We start from the raw sequence: 19,778 nt of genomic DNA on the forward strand, positions 1-19,778 counted from the left end.
GGAGATGATGGAATTCCAGCAGAGCTACTTAAAATCCTAAAAGATGATGCTATTAAAGTGCAGCACTCAATATGTCAGTAAATTTGAAAAGCCCAGCAGTGGCTGCAGGACTGGAAAAGATCAACCTTCATCCCAATTCCCAAGAAGGGCAGTACTAAAGAATGTTCAAACCACCAGACAATTACACTCATCTCCTATGCTAGTAAAGTTATGCTCAAAATCCTCCAAGCTAGGCTTCAGCACTATGTGAACCAAAAACTTTCAGATGTTCAAGCTGAGTTTAGAAAAGGCAGAGGAACCACAGATCAAATTGCCAACATTTGCTGGATCATAGAGAAAGCAAGGGAATTCCAGAAAAACATCTACCTCTGTTTCATTGACTACATTAAAGCCTTTGACTGGGAGGATCATAACAAACTATGGAAAACTCTTAAAGAGATGGAAATACCAGACCATCTTACCTGTCTCCTGAGAAACCTGTATGCAGGTCAAAATGCAACAGTTAGAACTCTGTATGGAACAATTGTATGAACAATCCTGATTGGTTCAGGATTGAGAAAGGAGTATGACAAGCCTGTTTATTATCACCCTGTTTATTTAACTTATACACAGAGCACATCATGCAAAATGCTGGGCTAGATGAGCCACAAGCTGGAATCAAGATCACTGGGAGAAATATCAACAACCTCAGATACGCAGATGATACCACTCTAATGGCAGAAAGTGAAAAGGAATTAAAGAGCCTCTTGATGAGTGTGAAGGAGGAGAGTGAAAAAGCTGGCTTAAAGCTCAGTATTAAAAAAATTAAGATCATGGCATCTGGTTCCATCACTTCATGGCAAATACAAGGGGAAAAGGTAGAAGCAGTGACAGATTTCCTATTCTTAGGCTGTAAGATCACTGCAGATGGTGACTGCAGCCATGAAATTAGAAGATGATTGTTTCTTGGCAGGAAAGCTATGACAAACCTAAACAGTGTATTAAAAAGCAAAGACATCTCTTTGCTGACAAAGGTCTATATAGTCAAGGCTATGGTCTTTCCAGTAATCATGTACAGATACGCTACTGTTGCTACTTCTGCTAAGTCACTTCAGTCATGTCCGCCTCTGTGCAACCCCATAGACATCAGCCCACCAGGCTCCCCCCTCTCTGGGATCCTCCAGGCAAGAATAATGGAGTGGGTTGCCATTTCCTTCTCCAATGCATGAAAGTGAAAATTCAGTGAAAGTGAAGTTGCTCATTCGTGTCCAACTTTTAGCAACCCCATGAACTGCAGCCTACCAGGGTCCTCTGTTCATGGGATTTTCCAGGCAAGAATACTGGAGTGGGGTGCCATTGCCTTCTCCATACAGATATGAGAGTTAGACAATAAAGAAGGCCGAGTGCCAAAGAATTGATGCTTTCAAATTGTGATGTTGGAGAAGACTCCTGAGAGTCCCTTGGAAAGCAAGTAGATCAAACAAGTCAATCTTAAAGGAAATCAACCCTGAATACTCTGGAAGGACTGATGCTGAAGCTGAAGCTCTAATACTTTGACTACCTGATGGGAAGAGTTGACTCATTGGAAAAGACCCTGATGCTGGGAAAGATTGAAGGCAGGAGAAGAGGGCAACAGAGGATAAGACGGTTGGATGGTGTCACCGATTCAATGGACATGAACTTGGGCAAACTCTGAGAGGTGGTGAGGGACAGGGAAGCCCAGTGTGCTGCGTCCATGGAGTTGCAAAGAGCTGGATACAACTTGGCCACTGAACAACAACAACATGGACATACTCATTTTTCTATCAGGCCTCTAGTGTGGACAGCTCAGTCAATCTAACATGTCTTTCTTGAGTTGGGCTGCTTTTGTTTAATTAAGTAGATTCAGTTTTCCACTGGCTTCAAATGTTTTTAAGTTGGATCAGAATTTTTTTTTTTAGCTGGGTCTGGGATCTTAGTACTAGAGAGATTCTGGACATTTTTAAAAACACATTTCAGCCCAGAAACCAACTTTTCTGAATCAGGAAAGATACATTTCTCCTTTACAGCCTGGCTTTTTACTTTCTGGCTCATAGTGGAGTTCTTTTTGCTCTTCAGTTCTGTTGTCAGGTTTCTGGACTCTTGCTTCATCCTGCTGCTCTCCTGTTAATTTAATCTTTAGGGGATCCAAGGTATATCAATGTAAACTCACATTAAAAAGTTAACCATGAGTATTCATGAGGCTTAACATTATCAAAACAAACAACCCAGTCAAAAAAAATGGGCAGAAGAACTAATAGATGTTTCTCCAAAGAAGACATAAAGTGAAAGTGAAGTCGCTCGGTCGTGTCCGACTCTTTGCGACCCCATGGAGAGTAGCCTGCACCAGGCTCCTCCGTCCATGGGATTTTCTAGGCAAGAGTACTGGATTGGGTTGCCATTTACATAAGACCAAAAGGCACATGAACAGATGCTCAACATTGCTAATTATTAGAGACATACAAATCAAAACTACAATAAGATATCACTTCACACTAGTCCGAATGGCCATCATCAAAAAATCTACAAACAAAAAAATGCTGGAAAGAGTGTGGACAAAAGGGAATCCTACTCTACTCTTGGCAGGAATATACATTGGTACAGCCACTATGGAGAACAGTATGGAGGTTCCTTAAAAACTAAAAATAGAGCTACCATACGACCCTACAATCCCACTCCTAGGCATATCAGTTCAGTTCAGTCACTCAGTCGACTTCTGCAACCCCATGAACCACAGCACACCAGGCCTTCCTGTCCATCACCAACTCCCGGAGTCCACCCAAACCCGTGTCCATTGAGTTGGTCCATCCAACCATCTCATCCTCTGTCTTCCCCTTCTCCTCCTGCCTCCAATCCCTTCCAGCATCAGAGTCTTTTCAAATGAGGCCGCTCTTCGCATCAGGTGGCCAAAGTATTGGAGTTTCAGCTTCAACATCAGTCCTTCCAATGAACACCAGGATTGATCTCCTTTAGGATGGACTGGTTGGATCTCCTTGCAGTCCAGGGGACTCTCAAGAGTCTTCTCCATCACCACAGTTCAAAAGTATCAATTCATCGGCACTCAGCTTTCTTCACAGTCCAACTCTTACATCCATACATGATTACTGGAAAAACCATAGCCTTGACTAGACAGACCTTTGTTGACAAAGTAATGTCTCTGCTTTTTAATATGCTGTCTAGGTTGATTATAACTTTCCTTCCAAGAAGTAAGTGTCGTTTAATTTCATGGCTGCAATCACCATCTGCAGTGATTTTGGAGCCCAAAAAAATAAAGTTAGCCACTGTTTCCACTGTTTCCCCATTTGCCATGAAATGATGGGACCAGATGCCATGGTCTTAATTTTCTGAATGTTGAGTTTTAAGCCAACTTTTCACTCTTCTGTTTCACTTTCATCAAGAGGCTCTTTAGTTCGTCTTTACTTTCTGCCATAAGGGTGGTGTCATCTGCATATCTGAGGTTATTGATATTTCTCCTGGCAATCTTGATTCCAGCTTGTGCTTCCTCCAGCCCAGCATTTCTCATGATATACTCTGCATATAAGTTAAATAAACAGGGTGACAATTACAGCCTTGACTTACTCCTTTTCCTATATGGAACCAGTGTGTTGTTCCATGTCCAGTTCTAACTTGCTTTCTGACCTGCATACAGGTTTCTCAAGAGGCAGGTCAGGTGGTCTGGTATGCCCATCTCCTTCAGAATTTTCCACAGTTTATTTGTATCTGGAGAAAAACATGGTCCAAGAGGATCCATGCACCCCAATGTTCACTGCAACACTGTTTACAATAGCCAAGACATGGAAGCAACCTAAAAGTCCATTGACAGAGGAATGGATAAAGATGTGGTACATATATACAATGGAATATCACTCAGCCATTAAAAAAGAATGAAATAATGGCATTGCTGCAATATGTATGGACCTAGAGATTGTCATACTGAATGAAGTAAGTCAGAAAGAAAAGGAGAACTATCATGACATCACTTATATGTAGAATCTAAAAAAGAAATGATACAAATGATCTCATTTACAAAACAGACTCACAAACTCAGGGAATGAACTTATGATTGTCAGAGGGGAAGAATTTGGGTAAGGGATAGTTAGGGAGTTTGGGATAGACGTGTACATATTGCTGTATTTATGGATAACCAACAAAGTCCTACTATATAGCAAAGGGAACTCTGCTCAGTGTGATGCAGCAGCCTGGACGGGAAGGGAGTTTGGGGGAGAATGGATACATGTATATGTATGGCTGAGCCCCTTTGCTGTCCACCTGAAACTATCACAACATTTTTAATCAGCTATACTTCAATATAAAATAGTTTTAAAAATGCTATGAACATCCTTGCTACAACTTCTTTTTGTATGAACATGTGTATTTCTCTTGGAAGAATATCTAAACGAAGTGTTTCTGGGATGTTAGGGAAATTAAAATAGAGGAAGTCTTGTTCAGGCTTCAAAGCAGGAGAGCCCTCTGACTTTGCTTCTAACCTGTCTGGATTCCGTGCCTGTCTGCAAGCACAGCAAATCAAGTGGTACTTCAGAAAAGAAAGGGAGTGAGTCTTGGAATTCTTGAGCCCCTGGAGGTCTGGCCAATTGCTTGGGGTTTAACGAAATCCTATGACTCACAAGGTGACACAAACAGCATTGTAAAAATGTTATAGTAAAACCAGAGCTGCATTTTCCCATGTAAACTGATAACATCAGTTTGTGGCCTGGGATTATAAGTGGGAGCTCTGGAAAGGGCAATTTGAAGTCTCATTTGTGGAGCGGATGCACTGCCCTTCTCCTAACTGGGACTCCAGATTGCTGTTGCTCGGAACTTCCCAGCACACTGTTTAAGTCTGGATGTTGGTCGGCCCAATTTGCTGACGTATGTGCTATTACTCTTCTCTGTTGTTTCTCTTTTCTTTTAATGATTGCATATTGAAATTAAGTTAAATAATCCTCTTTTAAATATTGAAATTGTTTATTTGTATGTAACAAGTGTTTTTTTAATTAAGGAATCCTTTGAATCTGAAATGAAAGTAAAACTTCCAGCAAAACATGGGAACAGAAGGATATTTATGTAAATTTATGTTTAAATGTATAAGTAATCGTCAAATCAAAGTGATTATAACATTTACATCCCCAGATGAGAATTCTGGTTTTGTGCACATCTTCACCAAGATTTGATATTTTCAGACTTTGTAATTTTAGCCATACTACTGGAGAGGTATCTCAATGTAGTTTTAATACATATAATGATATTGAACACTTTTTTATGTGCTTACTGGCCATTACTGTATCTTCCTCTCTCTGAAGTGTATTTAAGCTTTTGCCTGTTTTAAAAATGGGTGTTTTAGTTTTTAGTACTGAATTGTAGGAGTTCATTATATATTCTGGAGACAGTCTTTGTCAGATATCTTTTGTAACTATTTTTCTCCATTGTAACTTGCCTTTCTACTTATGGTATACTTTATGAGAACACTTTTTAATGTTGTTAAAAAGTTGTTTTAACAAGTTGTAAAGTTGTTTAAAAAGTTATATTTTATAGTTATCCATAAATACAGCAAAGTTGTTATCATTGTATTTTTTACTTATTTCTTTGTCATATTTAGAAAACCTTTGCTTACTATCAGGTCACAGGATATTCTCATGTATTTTCTTATAAAATGTTATAGTTTTAGTTAGTATGGTTTGATCTATCGTCCAACTCAAATTAGTTTTTGTGTATATTGCAAAGTAAGGACTGCAGGCTTTTTCCCTACATAGATATCCAGTTGTTTCAGCACTATTTATTAAAATGATATTCCTTTTCCCATTGAGTTGCTCTAGTGTCCTTAAAAAAAATAATTTGCCCATGCAAGGTGGGTTTGTTTTAGGTATCTCAATTCAGTTACACTTATCTATAGGTGTATGCGGCTTATTGTTTTGCCTCTGCCATACTATCTTGTTTGCAGTAAAAAACAGTTTGATAGTAAATCTTAAAGTCTTCCAGGTTTGACTTTTTCACACAGCTGAAGATATTTTGAAATGTGCATACTAAAGTAGCCACCATGCAAATCAAGATACACTTTCACTTAACTCTTCTCATTTAATTGCAGGATACATGCCTTCACATATTAGAGCTGACCTATTAGCCAACAATCCTCTATTGCAGCCTCCAAAGAAAAATCTCTAGTTATCTCCAGAGCTGATTGAGAGACAAAATATCTGTAACATTCAACAATGAATCTGGGTTTTTCTTGGTGGAAAAAAAAGTTTGTTTTCCTTATGAACATGAATACAACATTTGCTATGCAATTTTATTTTTGGCTGTGCTGGGTCTTTGCTGCTGTGAGGGTTTTTCTCTAGTTGTGGTGAATGGGGGCTACTCTAGTTGAGGTGCACGGGCTTCTCACTGTGGTGGCTTATCTTGTTGCAGAGCAATGAGCTGTAGGTCCCGCCGGCTTCAGTAGTTGTGGCTCATGGGCTCTAGAGCACAGGCTTGATAGTTGTGGTACACAGGCTTAGTTGCTCCCCAGCATGTGGGATCTCCCTGGATCAGGGATCAAACCAGTGTCTCCTGCATTGGCAGGCGGATTCTTTACCACTGAGCCACCAGGGAAGCTCCTGAAATTTTCTTTGTAGGGAGAGTCCCTTGGAGGGCTTCTACCCTAACTTACTAGGCTGATTGTTGAGTTTGGGGTTGCAAATTAAAGGCTGAAGTAGAATTTACTTTTATGGTATAGAAAAGATGATGGGAAGATGCTGAGGAAAGTCTTAGGGAAGAGTAAGCTGGAACTAGAAAGCTGGTATTAGGTTCTTGCAGTGGTTGACAGATTTCATCGAATGAGGAGTTAGATGCTACCTATCCAAAGGGGGAAAAATATTGATGGAAAAAATAATATTAAAAGTAATTTTATTAGGTCTTGTCATTTATATATCATCTTTCCTTTTCATTTTTGTAAAGTTGGCATAAAGGGGGGCTTCAAGTGTTTGTTACTTAACTTCTGGAATGTGTATCTCCATATAAAACTACTAAAATTAAAATATTCATTGTGAACGTCCTAGATTTTTCTGAAGTTCCACTAACAGTGCATTTAAAGTAGGTCCAACCTAACGGACCGGAGAAGGCACTGGCGACCCACTCCAGTACTCTTGCCTGGAAACTCTCATGGACGGAGGAGCCTGGTGGGCTGCAGTCCATGGGGTTGCGAAGTCGGACACGACTGAGCGACTTCACTTTCACTTTTCACTTTCATGCACTGGAGAAGGAAATGGCAACCCACTCCAGTGTTCTTGCCTGGAGAATCCCAGGGACGGGAGAGCCTGGTGGGCTGCTGTCTATGGGGTCGCACAGAGTCGGACACGACTGACGTAACTTAGCAGCAGCAGCAGCAACCTAACGGACAAACGCACTTGGCTTAAGTGTTGTTTCTGGGAGTGTGTCATTAACAGTAGTTGCTTTCCCTAGCGTATTGGTTTTTGTAGATTCCGAACACCTAAAATCTGTCAAAACCCACCATAAACCGTTTCCTTTGCTAAGAGATTTTAAAGTACTCTTGCCCCAAGTAAGTGAACTTTAAAAGTAGACATTTCTGTTGCATCCTTGGGATACATCCAAAGCCAAACGGGAGAAGTTCAAGTGCTGCCCATCCGGGGAGGAAGAGGGGCTGCTTACTCACTGGTGGCCGGGCTCAGGTTGTCTGCTTGGCTCCAACTGCTAATGGGGACTCCACCCACCTTCACCAGCGCCCGGAGAACCTGGTCCCTGCAGACGACGACTTCATCTTCAGGGTGCTTTAAGATGAGGAAATCACCGAGGATTTCTTTTCCCTTAACGTATTTCCACCTCTCCCTCCGTCTCAAGATCGTTTTTGGATTCTGTCTGGACAGGACTTTAAAGGAGAGGCCACCCTTCTCCTACCGGTCTCTTCCTGCCCGGACGTTATTGCCGGTAGGGTCAGAACGAGGCGGGCAGCGGATGTTGGAGAACAAAGTCGCCGCGTGCGCATGCGCGCACCTGCAACTCGCAAGCTCCAAGCAATTTGATTGCACGGTGCCGGAAGCTTCTCCGCCGGCGCCGCGCGCGGTGTGAGGCTCCAGATCCTGCAAGCGCGGCTGCGCTAACGCGGCCCGGCCGTTGAGGACGGGCATGGAAGAGGGAGATTTTGACCAGTGGAGCCAGAAAAGTTTCAGTTCCGTTCAGTTCAGTTCAGTCGCTCAGTCGAGTCTGACTCTTTGCGACCCCATGAATTGCAGCACACCATGCCTCCCCATCCATCACCAACTCCCGGAGTTCACTCAAACTCATGTCCACTGAGTCGCGGTGATGCCATCCAACCATCTAATCCTCTGTAGTCCCCTTCTTCTCCTGCCCTCAATCTTTCCCAGCATCAGGGTCTTTTCTAATGAGTCAGCTCTTCGGATCAGGTGTGGCCAAAGTTATTGGAATTTCAGCTTCAACATCAGTCCTTCCAATGAACACCCAGGACTTATTTACTTTAGGATGGACTTGTTGGATCTCCTTGCAGTCCAAGGGACCCTCAAGAGTCTTCTCCAACACCACAGTTGAAAAGCATCAATTCTTCGGTGCTCAGCCTTCTTTATGGTCCAACTCTCACATCCATATGTGACTACTGGAAAAACCATAGGTTTGACTAGAGGGACCTTTGTTGGCAAAGTAATGTCTCTGCTTTTTAATATGCTGTATAGGTTTGTCATAGCTTTTCTTTTAAGGAGCAAGCGTCTTTTAATTTCATGGTTGCAGTCACCATCTGCAGTGATTTTGGAGCCCCCCAAAATAAAGTCTGTCACTGTTTCCACTGTTTCCCCATCTGTTTGCCATGAAGTGATGGGACCAGCTGCCATGATCTTAGTTTTCTGAATGTTGAGCTTTAAGCCAACTTTTTCACTCTCCTCTTTCACTTTCATCAAGAGACTCTCTAGTTCTTCGCTTTCTGCCATAAGGGTGCTGTCATCTGCATATCTGAGGTTATTGATATTTCTCCTAGCAATCCTGATTCCAGTTTGTGCTTCATTGTGCTTCCAGTCCAGCATTTCTCATGATGTACTCTGCATATAAGTTAAATAAGCATGGTGACAATACACAGCCGTGACCTATTCCTTTCTTGATTTGGAACCAGTCTCTTGTTCCATGTCCCATTCAAACTGTTGCTTCTTGACTTTTATACAGGTTTCTCACAAGGCAGGTCAGGTGATCTGGTAGTCCCATCTCTTGAAGAATTTTCCACAGTTTGTTGTGATCCACATAGTCAAAGGCTTTGGCATAGTCAATAAAGCAGAAATAGATGTTTTTTTTTTGGAACTCTCTTGCTTTTTAGATGATCCAATGGATGTTGGCAATTTGACCTCTGGTTCCTCTGCCTTTTCTAAAACCAGCTTGAACATCTGAAAGTTCACAGTTCACATATTGTTGAAGCCTGGCTTGGAGAATTTGAGCATTACTTTGCTAGTGTGTGAGATGAGTGCAATTGTGTGATAGTTTGAACTTCTTTGGCATTGTCTTTCTTTGGGATTGGAATGAAAACTGACCTTTTCCAGTCCTGTGGCCACTGCTGAGTTTTCCAAATTTGCTGGCATATTGAGTGCAGCACTTTCACAGCCTCATCTTTTAGGATTTGAAATCGCTCAACTGGAATTCCATCACCTCCACTAGCTTTGTTTGTAGTGATGCTTCCTAAGGCCCACTTGACTTCTCATTCCAGGATGTCTGGCTAGGTGAGTGATCACACCATCGTGATTATCTGGGTCGTGAAGCTCTTTTTTGTACAGTTCTTCTGTGTATTCTTGCCACCTCTTCTTAGTGTCTTCTGCTTCTGTTAGGTCCATACTGTTTCTGTCTTTTATCGAGCCCATCTTTGCATGAAATGTTCCTTTGGTATCTCTGATTTTCTTGAAGAGATCCCTAGTCTTTCCCATTCCATTGTTTCCCTCTATTTCTTTGCACTGATCGCTGAGGAAGGCTTTCTTGTCTCTCCTTGCTGTTCTTTGGACTCTGCATTCAAATGGGTATATCCTTCCTTTTCTCCTTTGCCTTTCAATTCTTTTCTTTTCATAGCTGTTTGTAAGGCCTCCTTAGACAACCATTTTCCCTTTTTGCATCTCTTTTTCTTGGGGATGGTCTTGATCACTGCTTCCTGTATAATGTCATGAACCTCCGTCCATAGTTCTTCAGGCATTCTATCGGATCCAATCCCTTGAATCTATTTCTCACTCCCACTGTATAGTCATAAGGGATTTGATTTAGGTCATACCTGAATGGTTTGGTGGTTTTCCCCACTTTCTTCAAGTCTGAATTTGGCAATAAGGAGTTCATGATTTGAGCCACAGTCAGCTCCCGGTCTTGTTTTTGCTGACTGTAGAGCTTCTCCATCTTTGGCTGAAAAGAATATAGTCAATCTGATTTTGGTATTGACCATCTGGTGATGTCCGTGTGTAGAGTCTTCTCTTGTGTTGTTGGAAGAGGGTGTTTGCTATGAGCAGTGCATTCTCTTGGCAAAACTGTTAGCCTTTGCCCTGCTTCATTCTGTACTCCAAGGCTAAATTTGCCCGTTACTGCAGGTATTTCTTGACTTCTTACTTTTGCATTCCAGTCCCCTATAATGAAAAGGACATCTTTTTTTGGGTGTTAGTTCTAGAAGGTCTTGTAGGTCTTCATAGAATCATTCAACTTCAGCTTCTTCATCATTATTGGTCAGGGCATAGACTTGGATTACTGTGATATTGAATGGTTTGCCTTGGAAACAAACAGCATTCTGTCATTTTTGAGATTGCATCCAAATACTGCATCTTGGACTCTTTTGTTGACTATGATGGCTACTCCATTTCTTTTAAGGGATGCTTGCCTACAGTAGGAGATAAAATGGTATCTGAGTTAAATTCACCCATTCAAGTACATTTTAGTTCACTGATTCCTAAAATGTCGATGTTCACTCTTGCCATCTCCTGTTTGACCACTTCCAATTTACCTTGATTCACAGACCTGACATTCTGGGTTCCTATGCAATATTGCTCTTTACAGCATCAGACCTTGCTTCTATCACAAGTCACATCCATAACTGGGTGTTGTTTTTGCTTTGGTTCCATCTCTTCATTCTTTCTGGAGTTAGTTCTCCACTGATCTCCAGTAACATATTGGGCATCTACCAACCTGGGGAGTTCATCTTTCAGTGTCCTATCTTTTTGCCTTTTCATGCTGTTCATGGGGTTCTCAAGGCAAGAATATTGAAGAGGTTTGCCATTCCCTTCTCCAGCGGACCATATTTTGTCAGAACTCTCCACCATGACCTGTCCATCTTGGGTAGCCCTACGTGGCATGGCTCATAGTTTCACTGGGTTAGACAAGGCTGTGGTCCATGTGATCAGATTGGTTAGTTTTCTGTGATGGTGGTTTTCAGTCTGTCTGCCCTCTGATGGAGGATAAGCAGCTTATGGAAGCTTCTTGATGGGAGAGACTGACTGAGGGGAAACCTTGTCTTGTTCTGATGGCCAGGGCTATGCTCAGTAAATCTTTAATCCGATTTTCTGTTGAAGGGCAGGACTATGTTCCCTCCCAGTTGTTTGACCTGAGGCCAAACTATGGTGGAGGTAATGAAGATAATGATGACCTCCTTCAGAAGGTCCCATGGATACACTACTACACTCAGTGCCCCTGACCCTGCAGCAGGCCACCACCGTCCCACACCTCCACCAGAGACTCCTGGACACTCACGGGCAAGTCTGCATCAGTCTCTTGTGGGGTCACTACTCCTTTCTCCTGGGTCCTGGTGTGCACAAGGTTCTTTTTGTGCCCTCCCAGAGTCTGTTTCCCCAGTCCTGTGTAAGTTCTGGAGGCTCTGGGGTGGGTTAATGGTGACCTCCTCCAAGAGGGCTTATGCCATACCCAGGTCTACTGCACCCAGAGCCCCTGACCCTGCAGCAGTCCACTGCTGACCCATACCTCCTCAGGAGACACCCAAACACAGTTCTGTCTCAATCTCGATTGGGTCTCTGGGTCCTGGTGCGCAAAAGGTATATTTGAGCCCTCTGAGCATCTCTGGCAGGTATGGGGTTTGATTCTAAAGGCGATTTCACCCCTCCTACCATCTTGCTGGGGCTTCTCCTTTGCCCTTTTGATGACAAGAGGGAAGGAACCAATTTCATGTTGCAGCTAAGTGTTTTATAGCTTACACAGTCCCTTCTGTGTAAGTCTTCTATCTTGTAGGTTAGGTAGGATATAATTCTAATCCAGGAAAGAAATCAGAATCAGAATCAAAATTAGAAGAAAGAGGGGGGAAAAGACAGAATCAAGATAGAAATAGTGGAGAGATAAATTTTGGAGTTGGTCGTCTGAGCCTTTAAAATTTTTTTTTCCTGAAAGAGTAAAGGTCAGTGTTATGATCATTATAATAATAGTATGTGTCTGCTTTTTGAGGTTGTTGTTCAGTCATTCAGTCATGTCTGATTCTTTGCAACCCCATGGACTGTAGCAGGCCAGGCTTCTTTGTCCTTCATTATCTCCCTGAGTTTGCTCAAACTTGTGTCCATTGAGTCAGTGATGTCATCCAACCATCTCATCCTCTATTGCCCCACCTTTCCTCTTGCCCTCAATCTTTTCCAGCATCAGGATCTTTTCCAATGAGTCAGCTCTTTGCATCAGATGGCCAAAGTATTGAAGCTTCAGCTTCAGCATCAGTCCTTCCAAAGAATATTCAGGGTTGATTTCCTTTAGGATTGACTGGTTTGATCTCCTTGCAGTCCAAAGGACTCTCAAGAGTCTTTTCTGAAATTAATAGGCTTTGATTTATTAGCTGTGTGAGAAGTAGATGATTTTATTTTTCTTTCATTTTTAAATTTATTTATTTATTTTTGTCCATACCAACTGGCATGTTGGGTCTTAGTTCCCCGATCAGAAGTCTAACCCACACCCCCTGCATTGGAAGCGTGGCATTTTAACCTCTGGACCACCAGGGAAATCCCAAGAGTAGACTATTTAAAAGAAATATTGATCATTAAAATATTAGCATTGTGATCTTTTAGTGAAGTTCAAATAGTATAGAGGTTTCTTTCTTCAGTTGTCCTTGGGGAAATTAAACTGACGAAAGGAACTTGGGGAGATCCTCACATGTCGGGATTTAGGACTTTTTGAAAGACAGGAGCTGTGACCTGTAATTATGCTTCTTCTGCTGAGAAGCTAAGCTAGTTCCAGGCTGAGTCATAAACAAGGAAAACAATCATTACCTTGACACTGAAGAGCTTTGGCTGCCCTCTGCCCAACACCCAAGACACGCATATGCTCTGGCCGACATGTTTTCAGTTACCACCTACATCAACTAGATCAACATTTGTCCCCACATCTCTTTCTAAACTACAGACCTATACTTTCAACTCACAACTCCTAATCCACAAGTCGATGCCTCACATGTGTCTCAGAGTCACATATGTTAAAACTCAACATACCAGCCGATCCCTGTCAGCATCACACACTACCCTCTGCCTCAACACTATGGTCAGACCCAGGTACAGCATGTTACATATGTCCCATATTTCAACTGATCACTAAAACAATTCCCAGACCTCTTCCCTTCCCTGCCTGGTACATTTACCCTCACCACCATCCAGCCTGTTGCCCATCTTGCTATCCTTTTTGGATAAACTCTCTCATCCTCCCAGCATAGAAATTTATTTCCAGTATAATTAACAAACAGTGCTTAAATTTATTGGATTCTCTACAGACTCACCTCTGCTTCATTACTATGCCCTTCCTCTATCACCTCTTACCTCCATTAGTATAATTAGATCAAAAAATGCCCTCCCTACAGCTAGTCTAGTCTATTCAATCCCTTTGCCACACTGCGTTCTGATTGACCGTTCCATGGCATAAATCTGGACATTCCGCATCATCCAAGACAGTAGCCAAGCAACAGTAGTCCCTCCTCCCTTGATCATTAGGGCCCTGGAGACTGTGGGAGGCACTGGGAAACAAACTGCAATAGAATCAGCCTCTGGAGATAGTGGGTTCTGGGCTTATGTTGACTTGGAAATATTTACATATTGGAGAAGCACAAGTCTCTGACAGGGCTTGGAAATTAGGAAGCAAGGATAAAAATGAATCACTGTGCTGGTACACCTGACCTTCTGGTTTTTCACTTTCACTGAGTCAGTTTCCTCACAGCAGGAGTAAAGGCCACCAAAAGGCCCCTCTAATACATTCTCTGGAGGAAACATTCTGAAACTTGGTCTTACATGAATTCTCAGTGATCAAGATTCAGAGGTTGTCTTAGGAGCACATAGGTCTTCCTACAGGGGTAATTTTAGGTTCCTCGGGGGAGAACTTTTATCCTTTGGGGGAGCTTCCATCCCAGACCAAGCTCCAGAAACAGTAGGCTGCTTAATATGCTGGAATCTGTGTGATCACTGATTCCAGGGGTGGACAGGTGGCTCCATTTCTTTGAAGAATCCTGGTAGATGAAGTCCCAGGGCCCGCTGGGGTTGTGGGAGAATGAGTCTCATGAAGTACTGGATGTGTTATGACCTATAGAAGAACACTTTAAGAAGACCAGTGCTTCAGTAGGAAGAATCTTATCTCCCACACGAGTGACCCAGGTTTGATTGCATGCCAAAACAATTTTTTGTCTTTTTTTCCACCACAGTGGCTTCATTTACTACCTCTATTAAGTCTTTATTGCAAAGGCAATTCTCATCTATGCCAAGATCCAACAGGTAGGAGCAACACAGTCAGCTGAGGAAAGGGAGGGAAAGAATAAATGGTCAGTGTTTGGGGAAAGAAATGACTGAACACTGTGCCTTGGGACTGGGATAGGTCTGTCATCATGGAAAGGTAAATGTCTGGTGTGAGTTACACAGCTATTCCTATGGGGTGCATCTTCCAAGGCAGGAAATGAGTTCTGGTGTGTTGCTGGGACATGTAACATTTAGAGCTAAAATCCTTGCCACACTCTGTGTATCACCTCTGACACCATGACATCACCCACTACCAAATGAGTGGCCTAGAATATGAAGAATACTTTTACTGTGTATTCTCTCTTTGGAAGCTAGCTTTGGAAGATCAGAAGACTTCTCTCCCTTGTCATACCTATAATATTCTGATTTTCTCTTGTCATGATGCATGTAAATGTACCCCTAAGAGATTTCAGGAATATAGAGGAGGTCTCATCCTATCCTTTAGGTTGCCATTGCATAAACTTTTCTTGAACATCCTATATATTACATTGGACCAGAAAGATGAGGAAGCTGGTCAATAAAGACATTTCTCTCAACAGGTCACTGCACAGGTCATGGCTCAGTTGGTAAAGAATCTGCCTGCAATGCAGGAGACCTGTGTTCAGTTCCTGGGTTGGGAAGATGCACTGGAGAAGGGAACAGGTACCCACTTCAGTATTCTGGCCTGGAAAATTCCGTGGACAGAGGAGCCTGGTGGGCTACAGTCCACGGGGTCGCAGAGTCAGACACAACTGAGGGACTTTCATACAGGTCACCACAACATCTCAAATGGTTAAAATTGTACATTAATTTTTGGAATCTACTATCTGAGAAGTCAATTGTTCATTTTGAATGCTAATTATTTACCTTTTCTAACTGTCTATCAGACAATTACAGATAACAGAGGAGTATTCAGAACTTCCGGCTAATTATTAGGTGGGTACAACAAATACAGAACAAAAGCTGTTTAGAATGAGAGAGAAACTGAAGTGTGGGAGAAGCTCTAGAAAGTGCTAAAGCCAGTCAAAACCCAATCAGCTTTCATTGATAACCACTCAGTTAATGGCAAAACTCCCTGATTTACCACATGGCCACTCCTCACAGATGAGTCTACATCAAGTGATAATGTGGACAGTTCATCTGCCAAAACAGAAAACGTGTCCTCCTTATCTCTAATCTGTCTAAATCTGCCCGCTCAGAAGGCTGAAAGTGCAAGAGAGAAAGACCTCTGCTTCTTTGATACATGTACAAGAAACACAGGATGGGAAAATGGGCATCATCAGTCTTGGTGTTCAGAAAAGACACAATTAAGAAGGAAGAAGGGATAATGTTTGAAGTTCAGTGGAGTGGCAGAAGACTGTTGTGTTGCTGTGTCCTGTGCTCAGGCGTGCCTGACTCTTTGCAACCCTTTGGACTGTAGCCCTCCAGGCTCCTCTGTCCATGGAATTTTCCAGGCAAGAATACTGGAGTGGGTTGCCATTCCTTCTCTAGGGGATCTTCCCAACCCAGGGATCGAATTTGCATCTCCTGCATTGCAGGCGTATTCTTTAAGACTATTCTGGTCCAAATACCTTCTGCTGATGGCCCAGTGATAAGTAAAGCAGTTGGCATCAGAGAAGCCACATAAACGACCATTTGATTCACTGTGGGCAGCAGAGACAAAAGAGCAGCTGAAAGCTGGGCAAGAGCAGGCAATGAATTTGGCACCACCATCCATCTATTCATCTGCATGCCAGAGACAGTGTCATCCTGGGTTGATTTTTTTTTTTTTCCTACAGTCTCCCCTGACTCTGTGGCCAGGCTTAGATCACAAAATGGTTTAGGCCAAAAATGGCTTCTCTTATGTCAAGAAAGCTATGCCTGGTTTTCTTTTTCCAGGCACCTCCCTACCCTATCTGCTTACTCTGTGAAGTTTTGCAACAGATATTGGTTCCTGGGACATGGAGTTTAAAAGCCAGCATGGCTCTACTGTATCTTGTTGCCGTACACCTCACACCAGCTGTCCAAGACTAGAAAGTGAGGGGCAGAGAACCAGGATAATATATCTTGGGTGACAGTGCTGACTGCTGCAAGGACTATTCCCACAGAAGAATGATGCCTGAGGTTGGCTTGCAAGGAAGCTGTAGTTCTTATCTTTTATCTTTCTGAGTAGACTGATGCCATATGTGGCCTATGAAAGCCTTAGGGTTCTGAATGTTTAGTTGCAGCTAAGAACTAGCTAAGAAGGACTGATTCTGAAGCTGAAGCTCCAATATTTTGGCCACCTGATGCAAAGAGCGACTCATTAGAAAAATCCCTGATACTGGGGAAAATTGAAGGCAGGAGGAGAAGGGGACAACAGAGGACAAAGATGGTTGGATGGCATCACCAACTCAATGGACATGAGTTTGAGCAAGCTCTGGGAGATGGTGAAGGACAGGGAAGCCTGGCGTGCTGCAGTCCATGGAGTCTCAAAGATTCTGACATGACTGAGCCACTGAACAGCAGCTTTCCCGGTGGCTCAGCAGTAAAGAATCTGCCTATTATGCAGGAGACACAGGTTCAATCTCTGGGTCTGGAAGATCCCCTGGGGAAAGAAATGGCAACCCACTCCAGTATTTTTGCCTGGGAAAATCCATGGACAGAGGAGCCTAGGGAGCTACAGTCCATAGGGTTGCAAGAGTCGAACACAACTTAGCAACTAAACCATCACCACTACCAAGAAAACTCCCTAAATGAGCAAAATTCTTCCAAATTTTCAATGAAGACAAATTTTTATTGAGGTATAATAGACATACAACATTATATTAGTTTCAGGTGTCCAACATAATGACTCAATATTTGCATATGTTGCATTATGATCACTGCAATGTCTAGTTAACATTAATCACATAATTTTTTTCTTGTGATGAGAACCTTTAAGATTTACTCTCTTAGCAACTTTCAAATATGCAATACAGTACAATTAACTATAATTGCCATGAAAGTGAAAGCTGCTCAGTCATGTCCAACTCTTTGTGAGCCAGGCCAGAATTCTCCAAGCCAGAATACTGGAGTGGGTAGCCTTTCCCTTCTCCAGGGGATCTTCCAGAACCCAGATCTCCTGCACTGCAGGCAGATTCTTTACCAGCTGAGCCACAAGGGCAGCCCAAGAATACTGGAGTGGGTAGCCTATCCCTTCTCCAGTGGATCTTCCCAACCCAGGAATTGAACTGGGGTCTCCTGCATTGCAGGTGGATTCTTTACCAACTGCGATATGAGGGAAGCCTCATGGTTGCCATACTGCACGTTATATCCCAATGGCGTGTTTTATAATTGGAAATCTGTGCCTTTTGACCTCCTTCACCCATTCTGTTCACCACTCACTACCCACCTCTGGTGACCACCAATCTGTTCTCTGTAACTGTAAGCCCCCCTCTTTTTCTTTTAAGGTTTTATGTAAAAACCCAAACAAACTTTTTGGCCAGTCCAATACATAGAAGTGAGATCACATGGTATTTATCTTTCTCCATCAGACTTATTTCACTTAGCATAATGTCCACAAGGTCCATCCATGTTGTTGCAGATGGCAAGATTTCATATCTTTTTATGGCTGAATAATATTCCTCTGTGTATGTGTGTATGCTGAATTTTCTTTATCCATTAATTTCTTGATGGACAATTATAGTTTCCACATCCTATTATAAATAATGCTGCAGTGAACATGGGAATGCATGTAGTTTTTTGAGTTAGTATTTTCAGATTTTTCAATTGTTTCATAAACAATATAGACATAACTGCTTTACAGTCTCTATGATAACTCCAATATCTCTAATATTTCAAGGGTTAGTTTCTAAAAGTCTATCTTAGGACCCAAGAAACCTAATCTCTAGCATTTCTATCATAAAGCCTGTTCAGTAAGTCGTGCATTATTTAACACTGCATCTGGAAATGGTTACCATTCCTATTTGGATGGTTATCTCATTTCCTGCTTCAAAATATCTAGAAAGTATGGCTTAGGAACACATTCTCAATTTTTAGGTGAAAAGTAGTCTTTGAAGACATCAAACACAATAAAATACTCCCTTAAATGACAGTGAAGTATATGGATTGGGAACCAGGAAAGGAAGAGTGTTCTCTTAGGAGGTAGCAACATTGATAGAGGAGTTGAAACGCCACCTACCCCTCATGTCCTACGTAGGAGGGAAGTTCTTGCCTTATCTAACCAGTAGATGGAGCTACCAAGATGAAAAATAAATTTTGGTCTGGTTCAATTCTTTTCTGACCCAGGTGCTCCTGAAAATATGAAAACATTTCACTCTTTTTTCGTTTTTTGTGTTTCAATATTGATGGTTTCTTTTGATTTGTCATTAAGTCCACTTTTAAGTCAAAATCTTTCAATATTGGCAGTTTCATATGGCTCAACATAATAGACTAACCTAATGAAAAAAGTTCAAATTTGCTTATACACTGCTTTATATATATATATATTTCAAACTTTTCCAATTTACTTCCATTGACACAGTGTAAAAGTATCCTTTTTCTTTCATTCTTTCCAACTTGATATCATCAATAATTTTTACAAACGTGAAGAGGAGGTTGTGGGAACTCCTATTTCACAGCTGGTCAGTCAGAAGCACAGGTGAAGTGGGGGGCAGTCTTGTGGGACTGAGCCCTGGCCATGTGGGGTCTACACTTTGAGTAGTTAGTATCAGAATTGCTTATTGTGGCGGTGGGGGGCGGAATTCATACATCTGGTATCCGAAGTGTCATGAGTAGGGGAAATAATTTTTTTCTTTTAGTATGTATGAAAGAAAAAGCACCCTTAAACTCACTTACCTTAGGGAAGAAGGAGAATGCCACAAATCTGATGCTGGAAATGGCCTTTCCCCACGTGAGTTTTCTGAACTGAACGAACTGCCATCTATTTGAGCTAGGATAAAATATTCCTAACCAAAACAGGGAGAATAATAATATGATCCCAGGAAGTCCTTGCACTCCTAGGCCTCTAATCTTATCTATTTCATTTGGTTTCATAGTTCATAGTTCTTGAAACTGTAGAGACAGAACTGAAGGCTGGGCCGTGTTTGGGGCAGTGATGTCTCTATGGTTGAACTAAGGCTTGGAAATAGAAGTGAG

At 42.1% G+C, this 19,778-nt stretch overlaps 1 protein-coding gene across 30 annotated transcripts in view; it reads right to left on the reverse strand.

Annotated features, from left to right (window-relative positions):
• Positions 1-19,778, reverse strand: part of LOC147376367 (myomegalin-like) — a 65,625-nt gene that overhangs the window by 22,722 nt on the left and 23,125 nt on the right. For 11 of the 30 annotated variants that reach the window (XM_086392336.1, XM_086392332.1, XM_086392323.1 and 8 more), the window contains exon 1: positions 7,643-7,939. The exons of 8 other annotated variants lie outside the window; for them this stretch is intronic. The gene's annotated coding sequence lies outside the window, so the exon portion shown is untranslated. Of the gene's footprint in view, positions 1-7,638; positions 7,940-19,778 lie in introns of those variants that run through there. 11 more of the 30 variants (XM_086392337.1, XM_086392333.1, XM_086392322.1 and 8 more) reach the window with 2 other exon arrangements.

This window comes from Bos grunniens, chromosome 3, assembly GCF_055505025.1.
Source record: "Bos grunniens cultivar Pamir isolate PY7600 chromosome 3, Bosgru_T2T1.0, whole genome shotgun sequence".
Classification (NCBI taxonomy): Eukaryota; Metazoa; Chordata; class Mammalia; order Artiodactyla; family Bovidae; genus Bos; species Bos grunniens.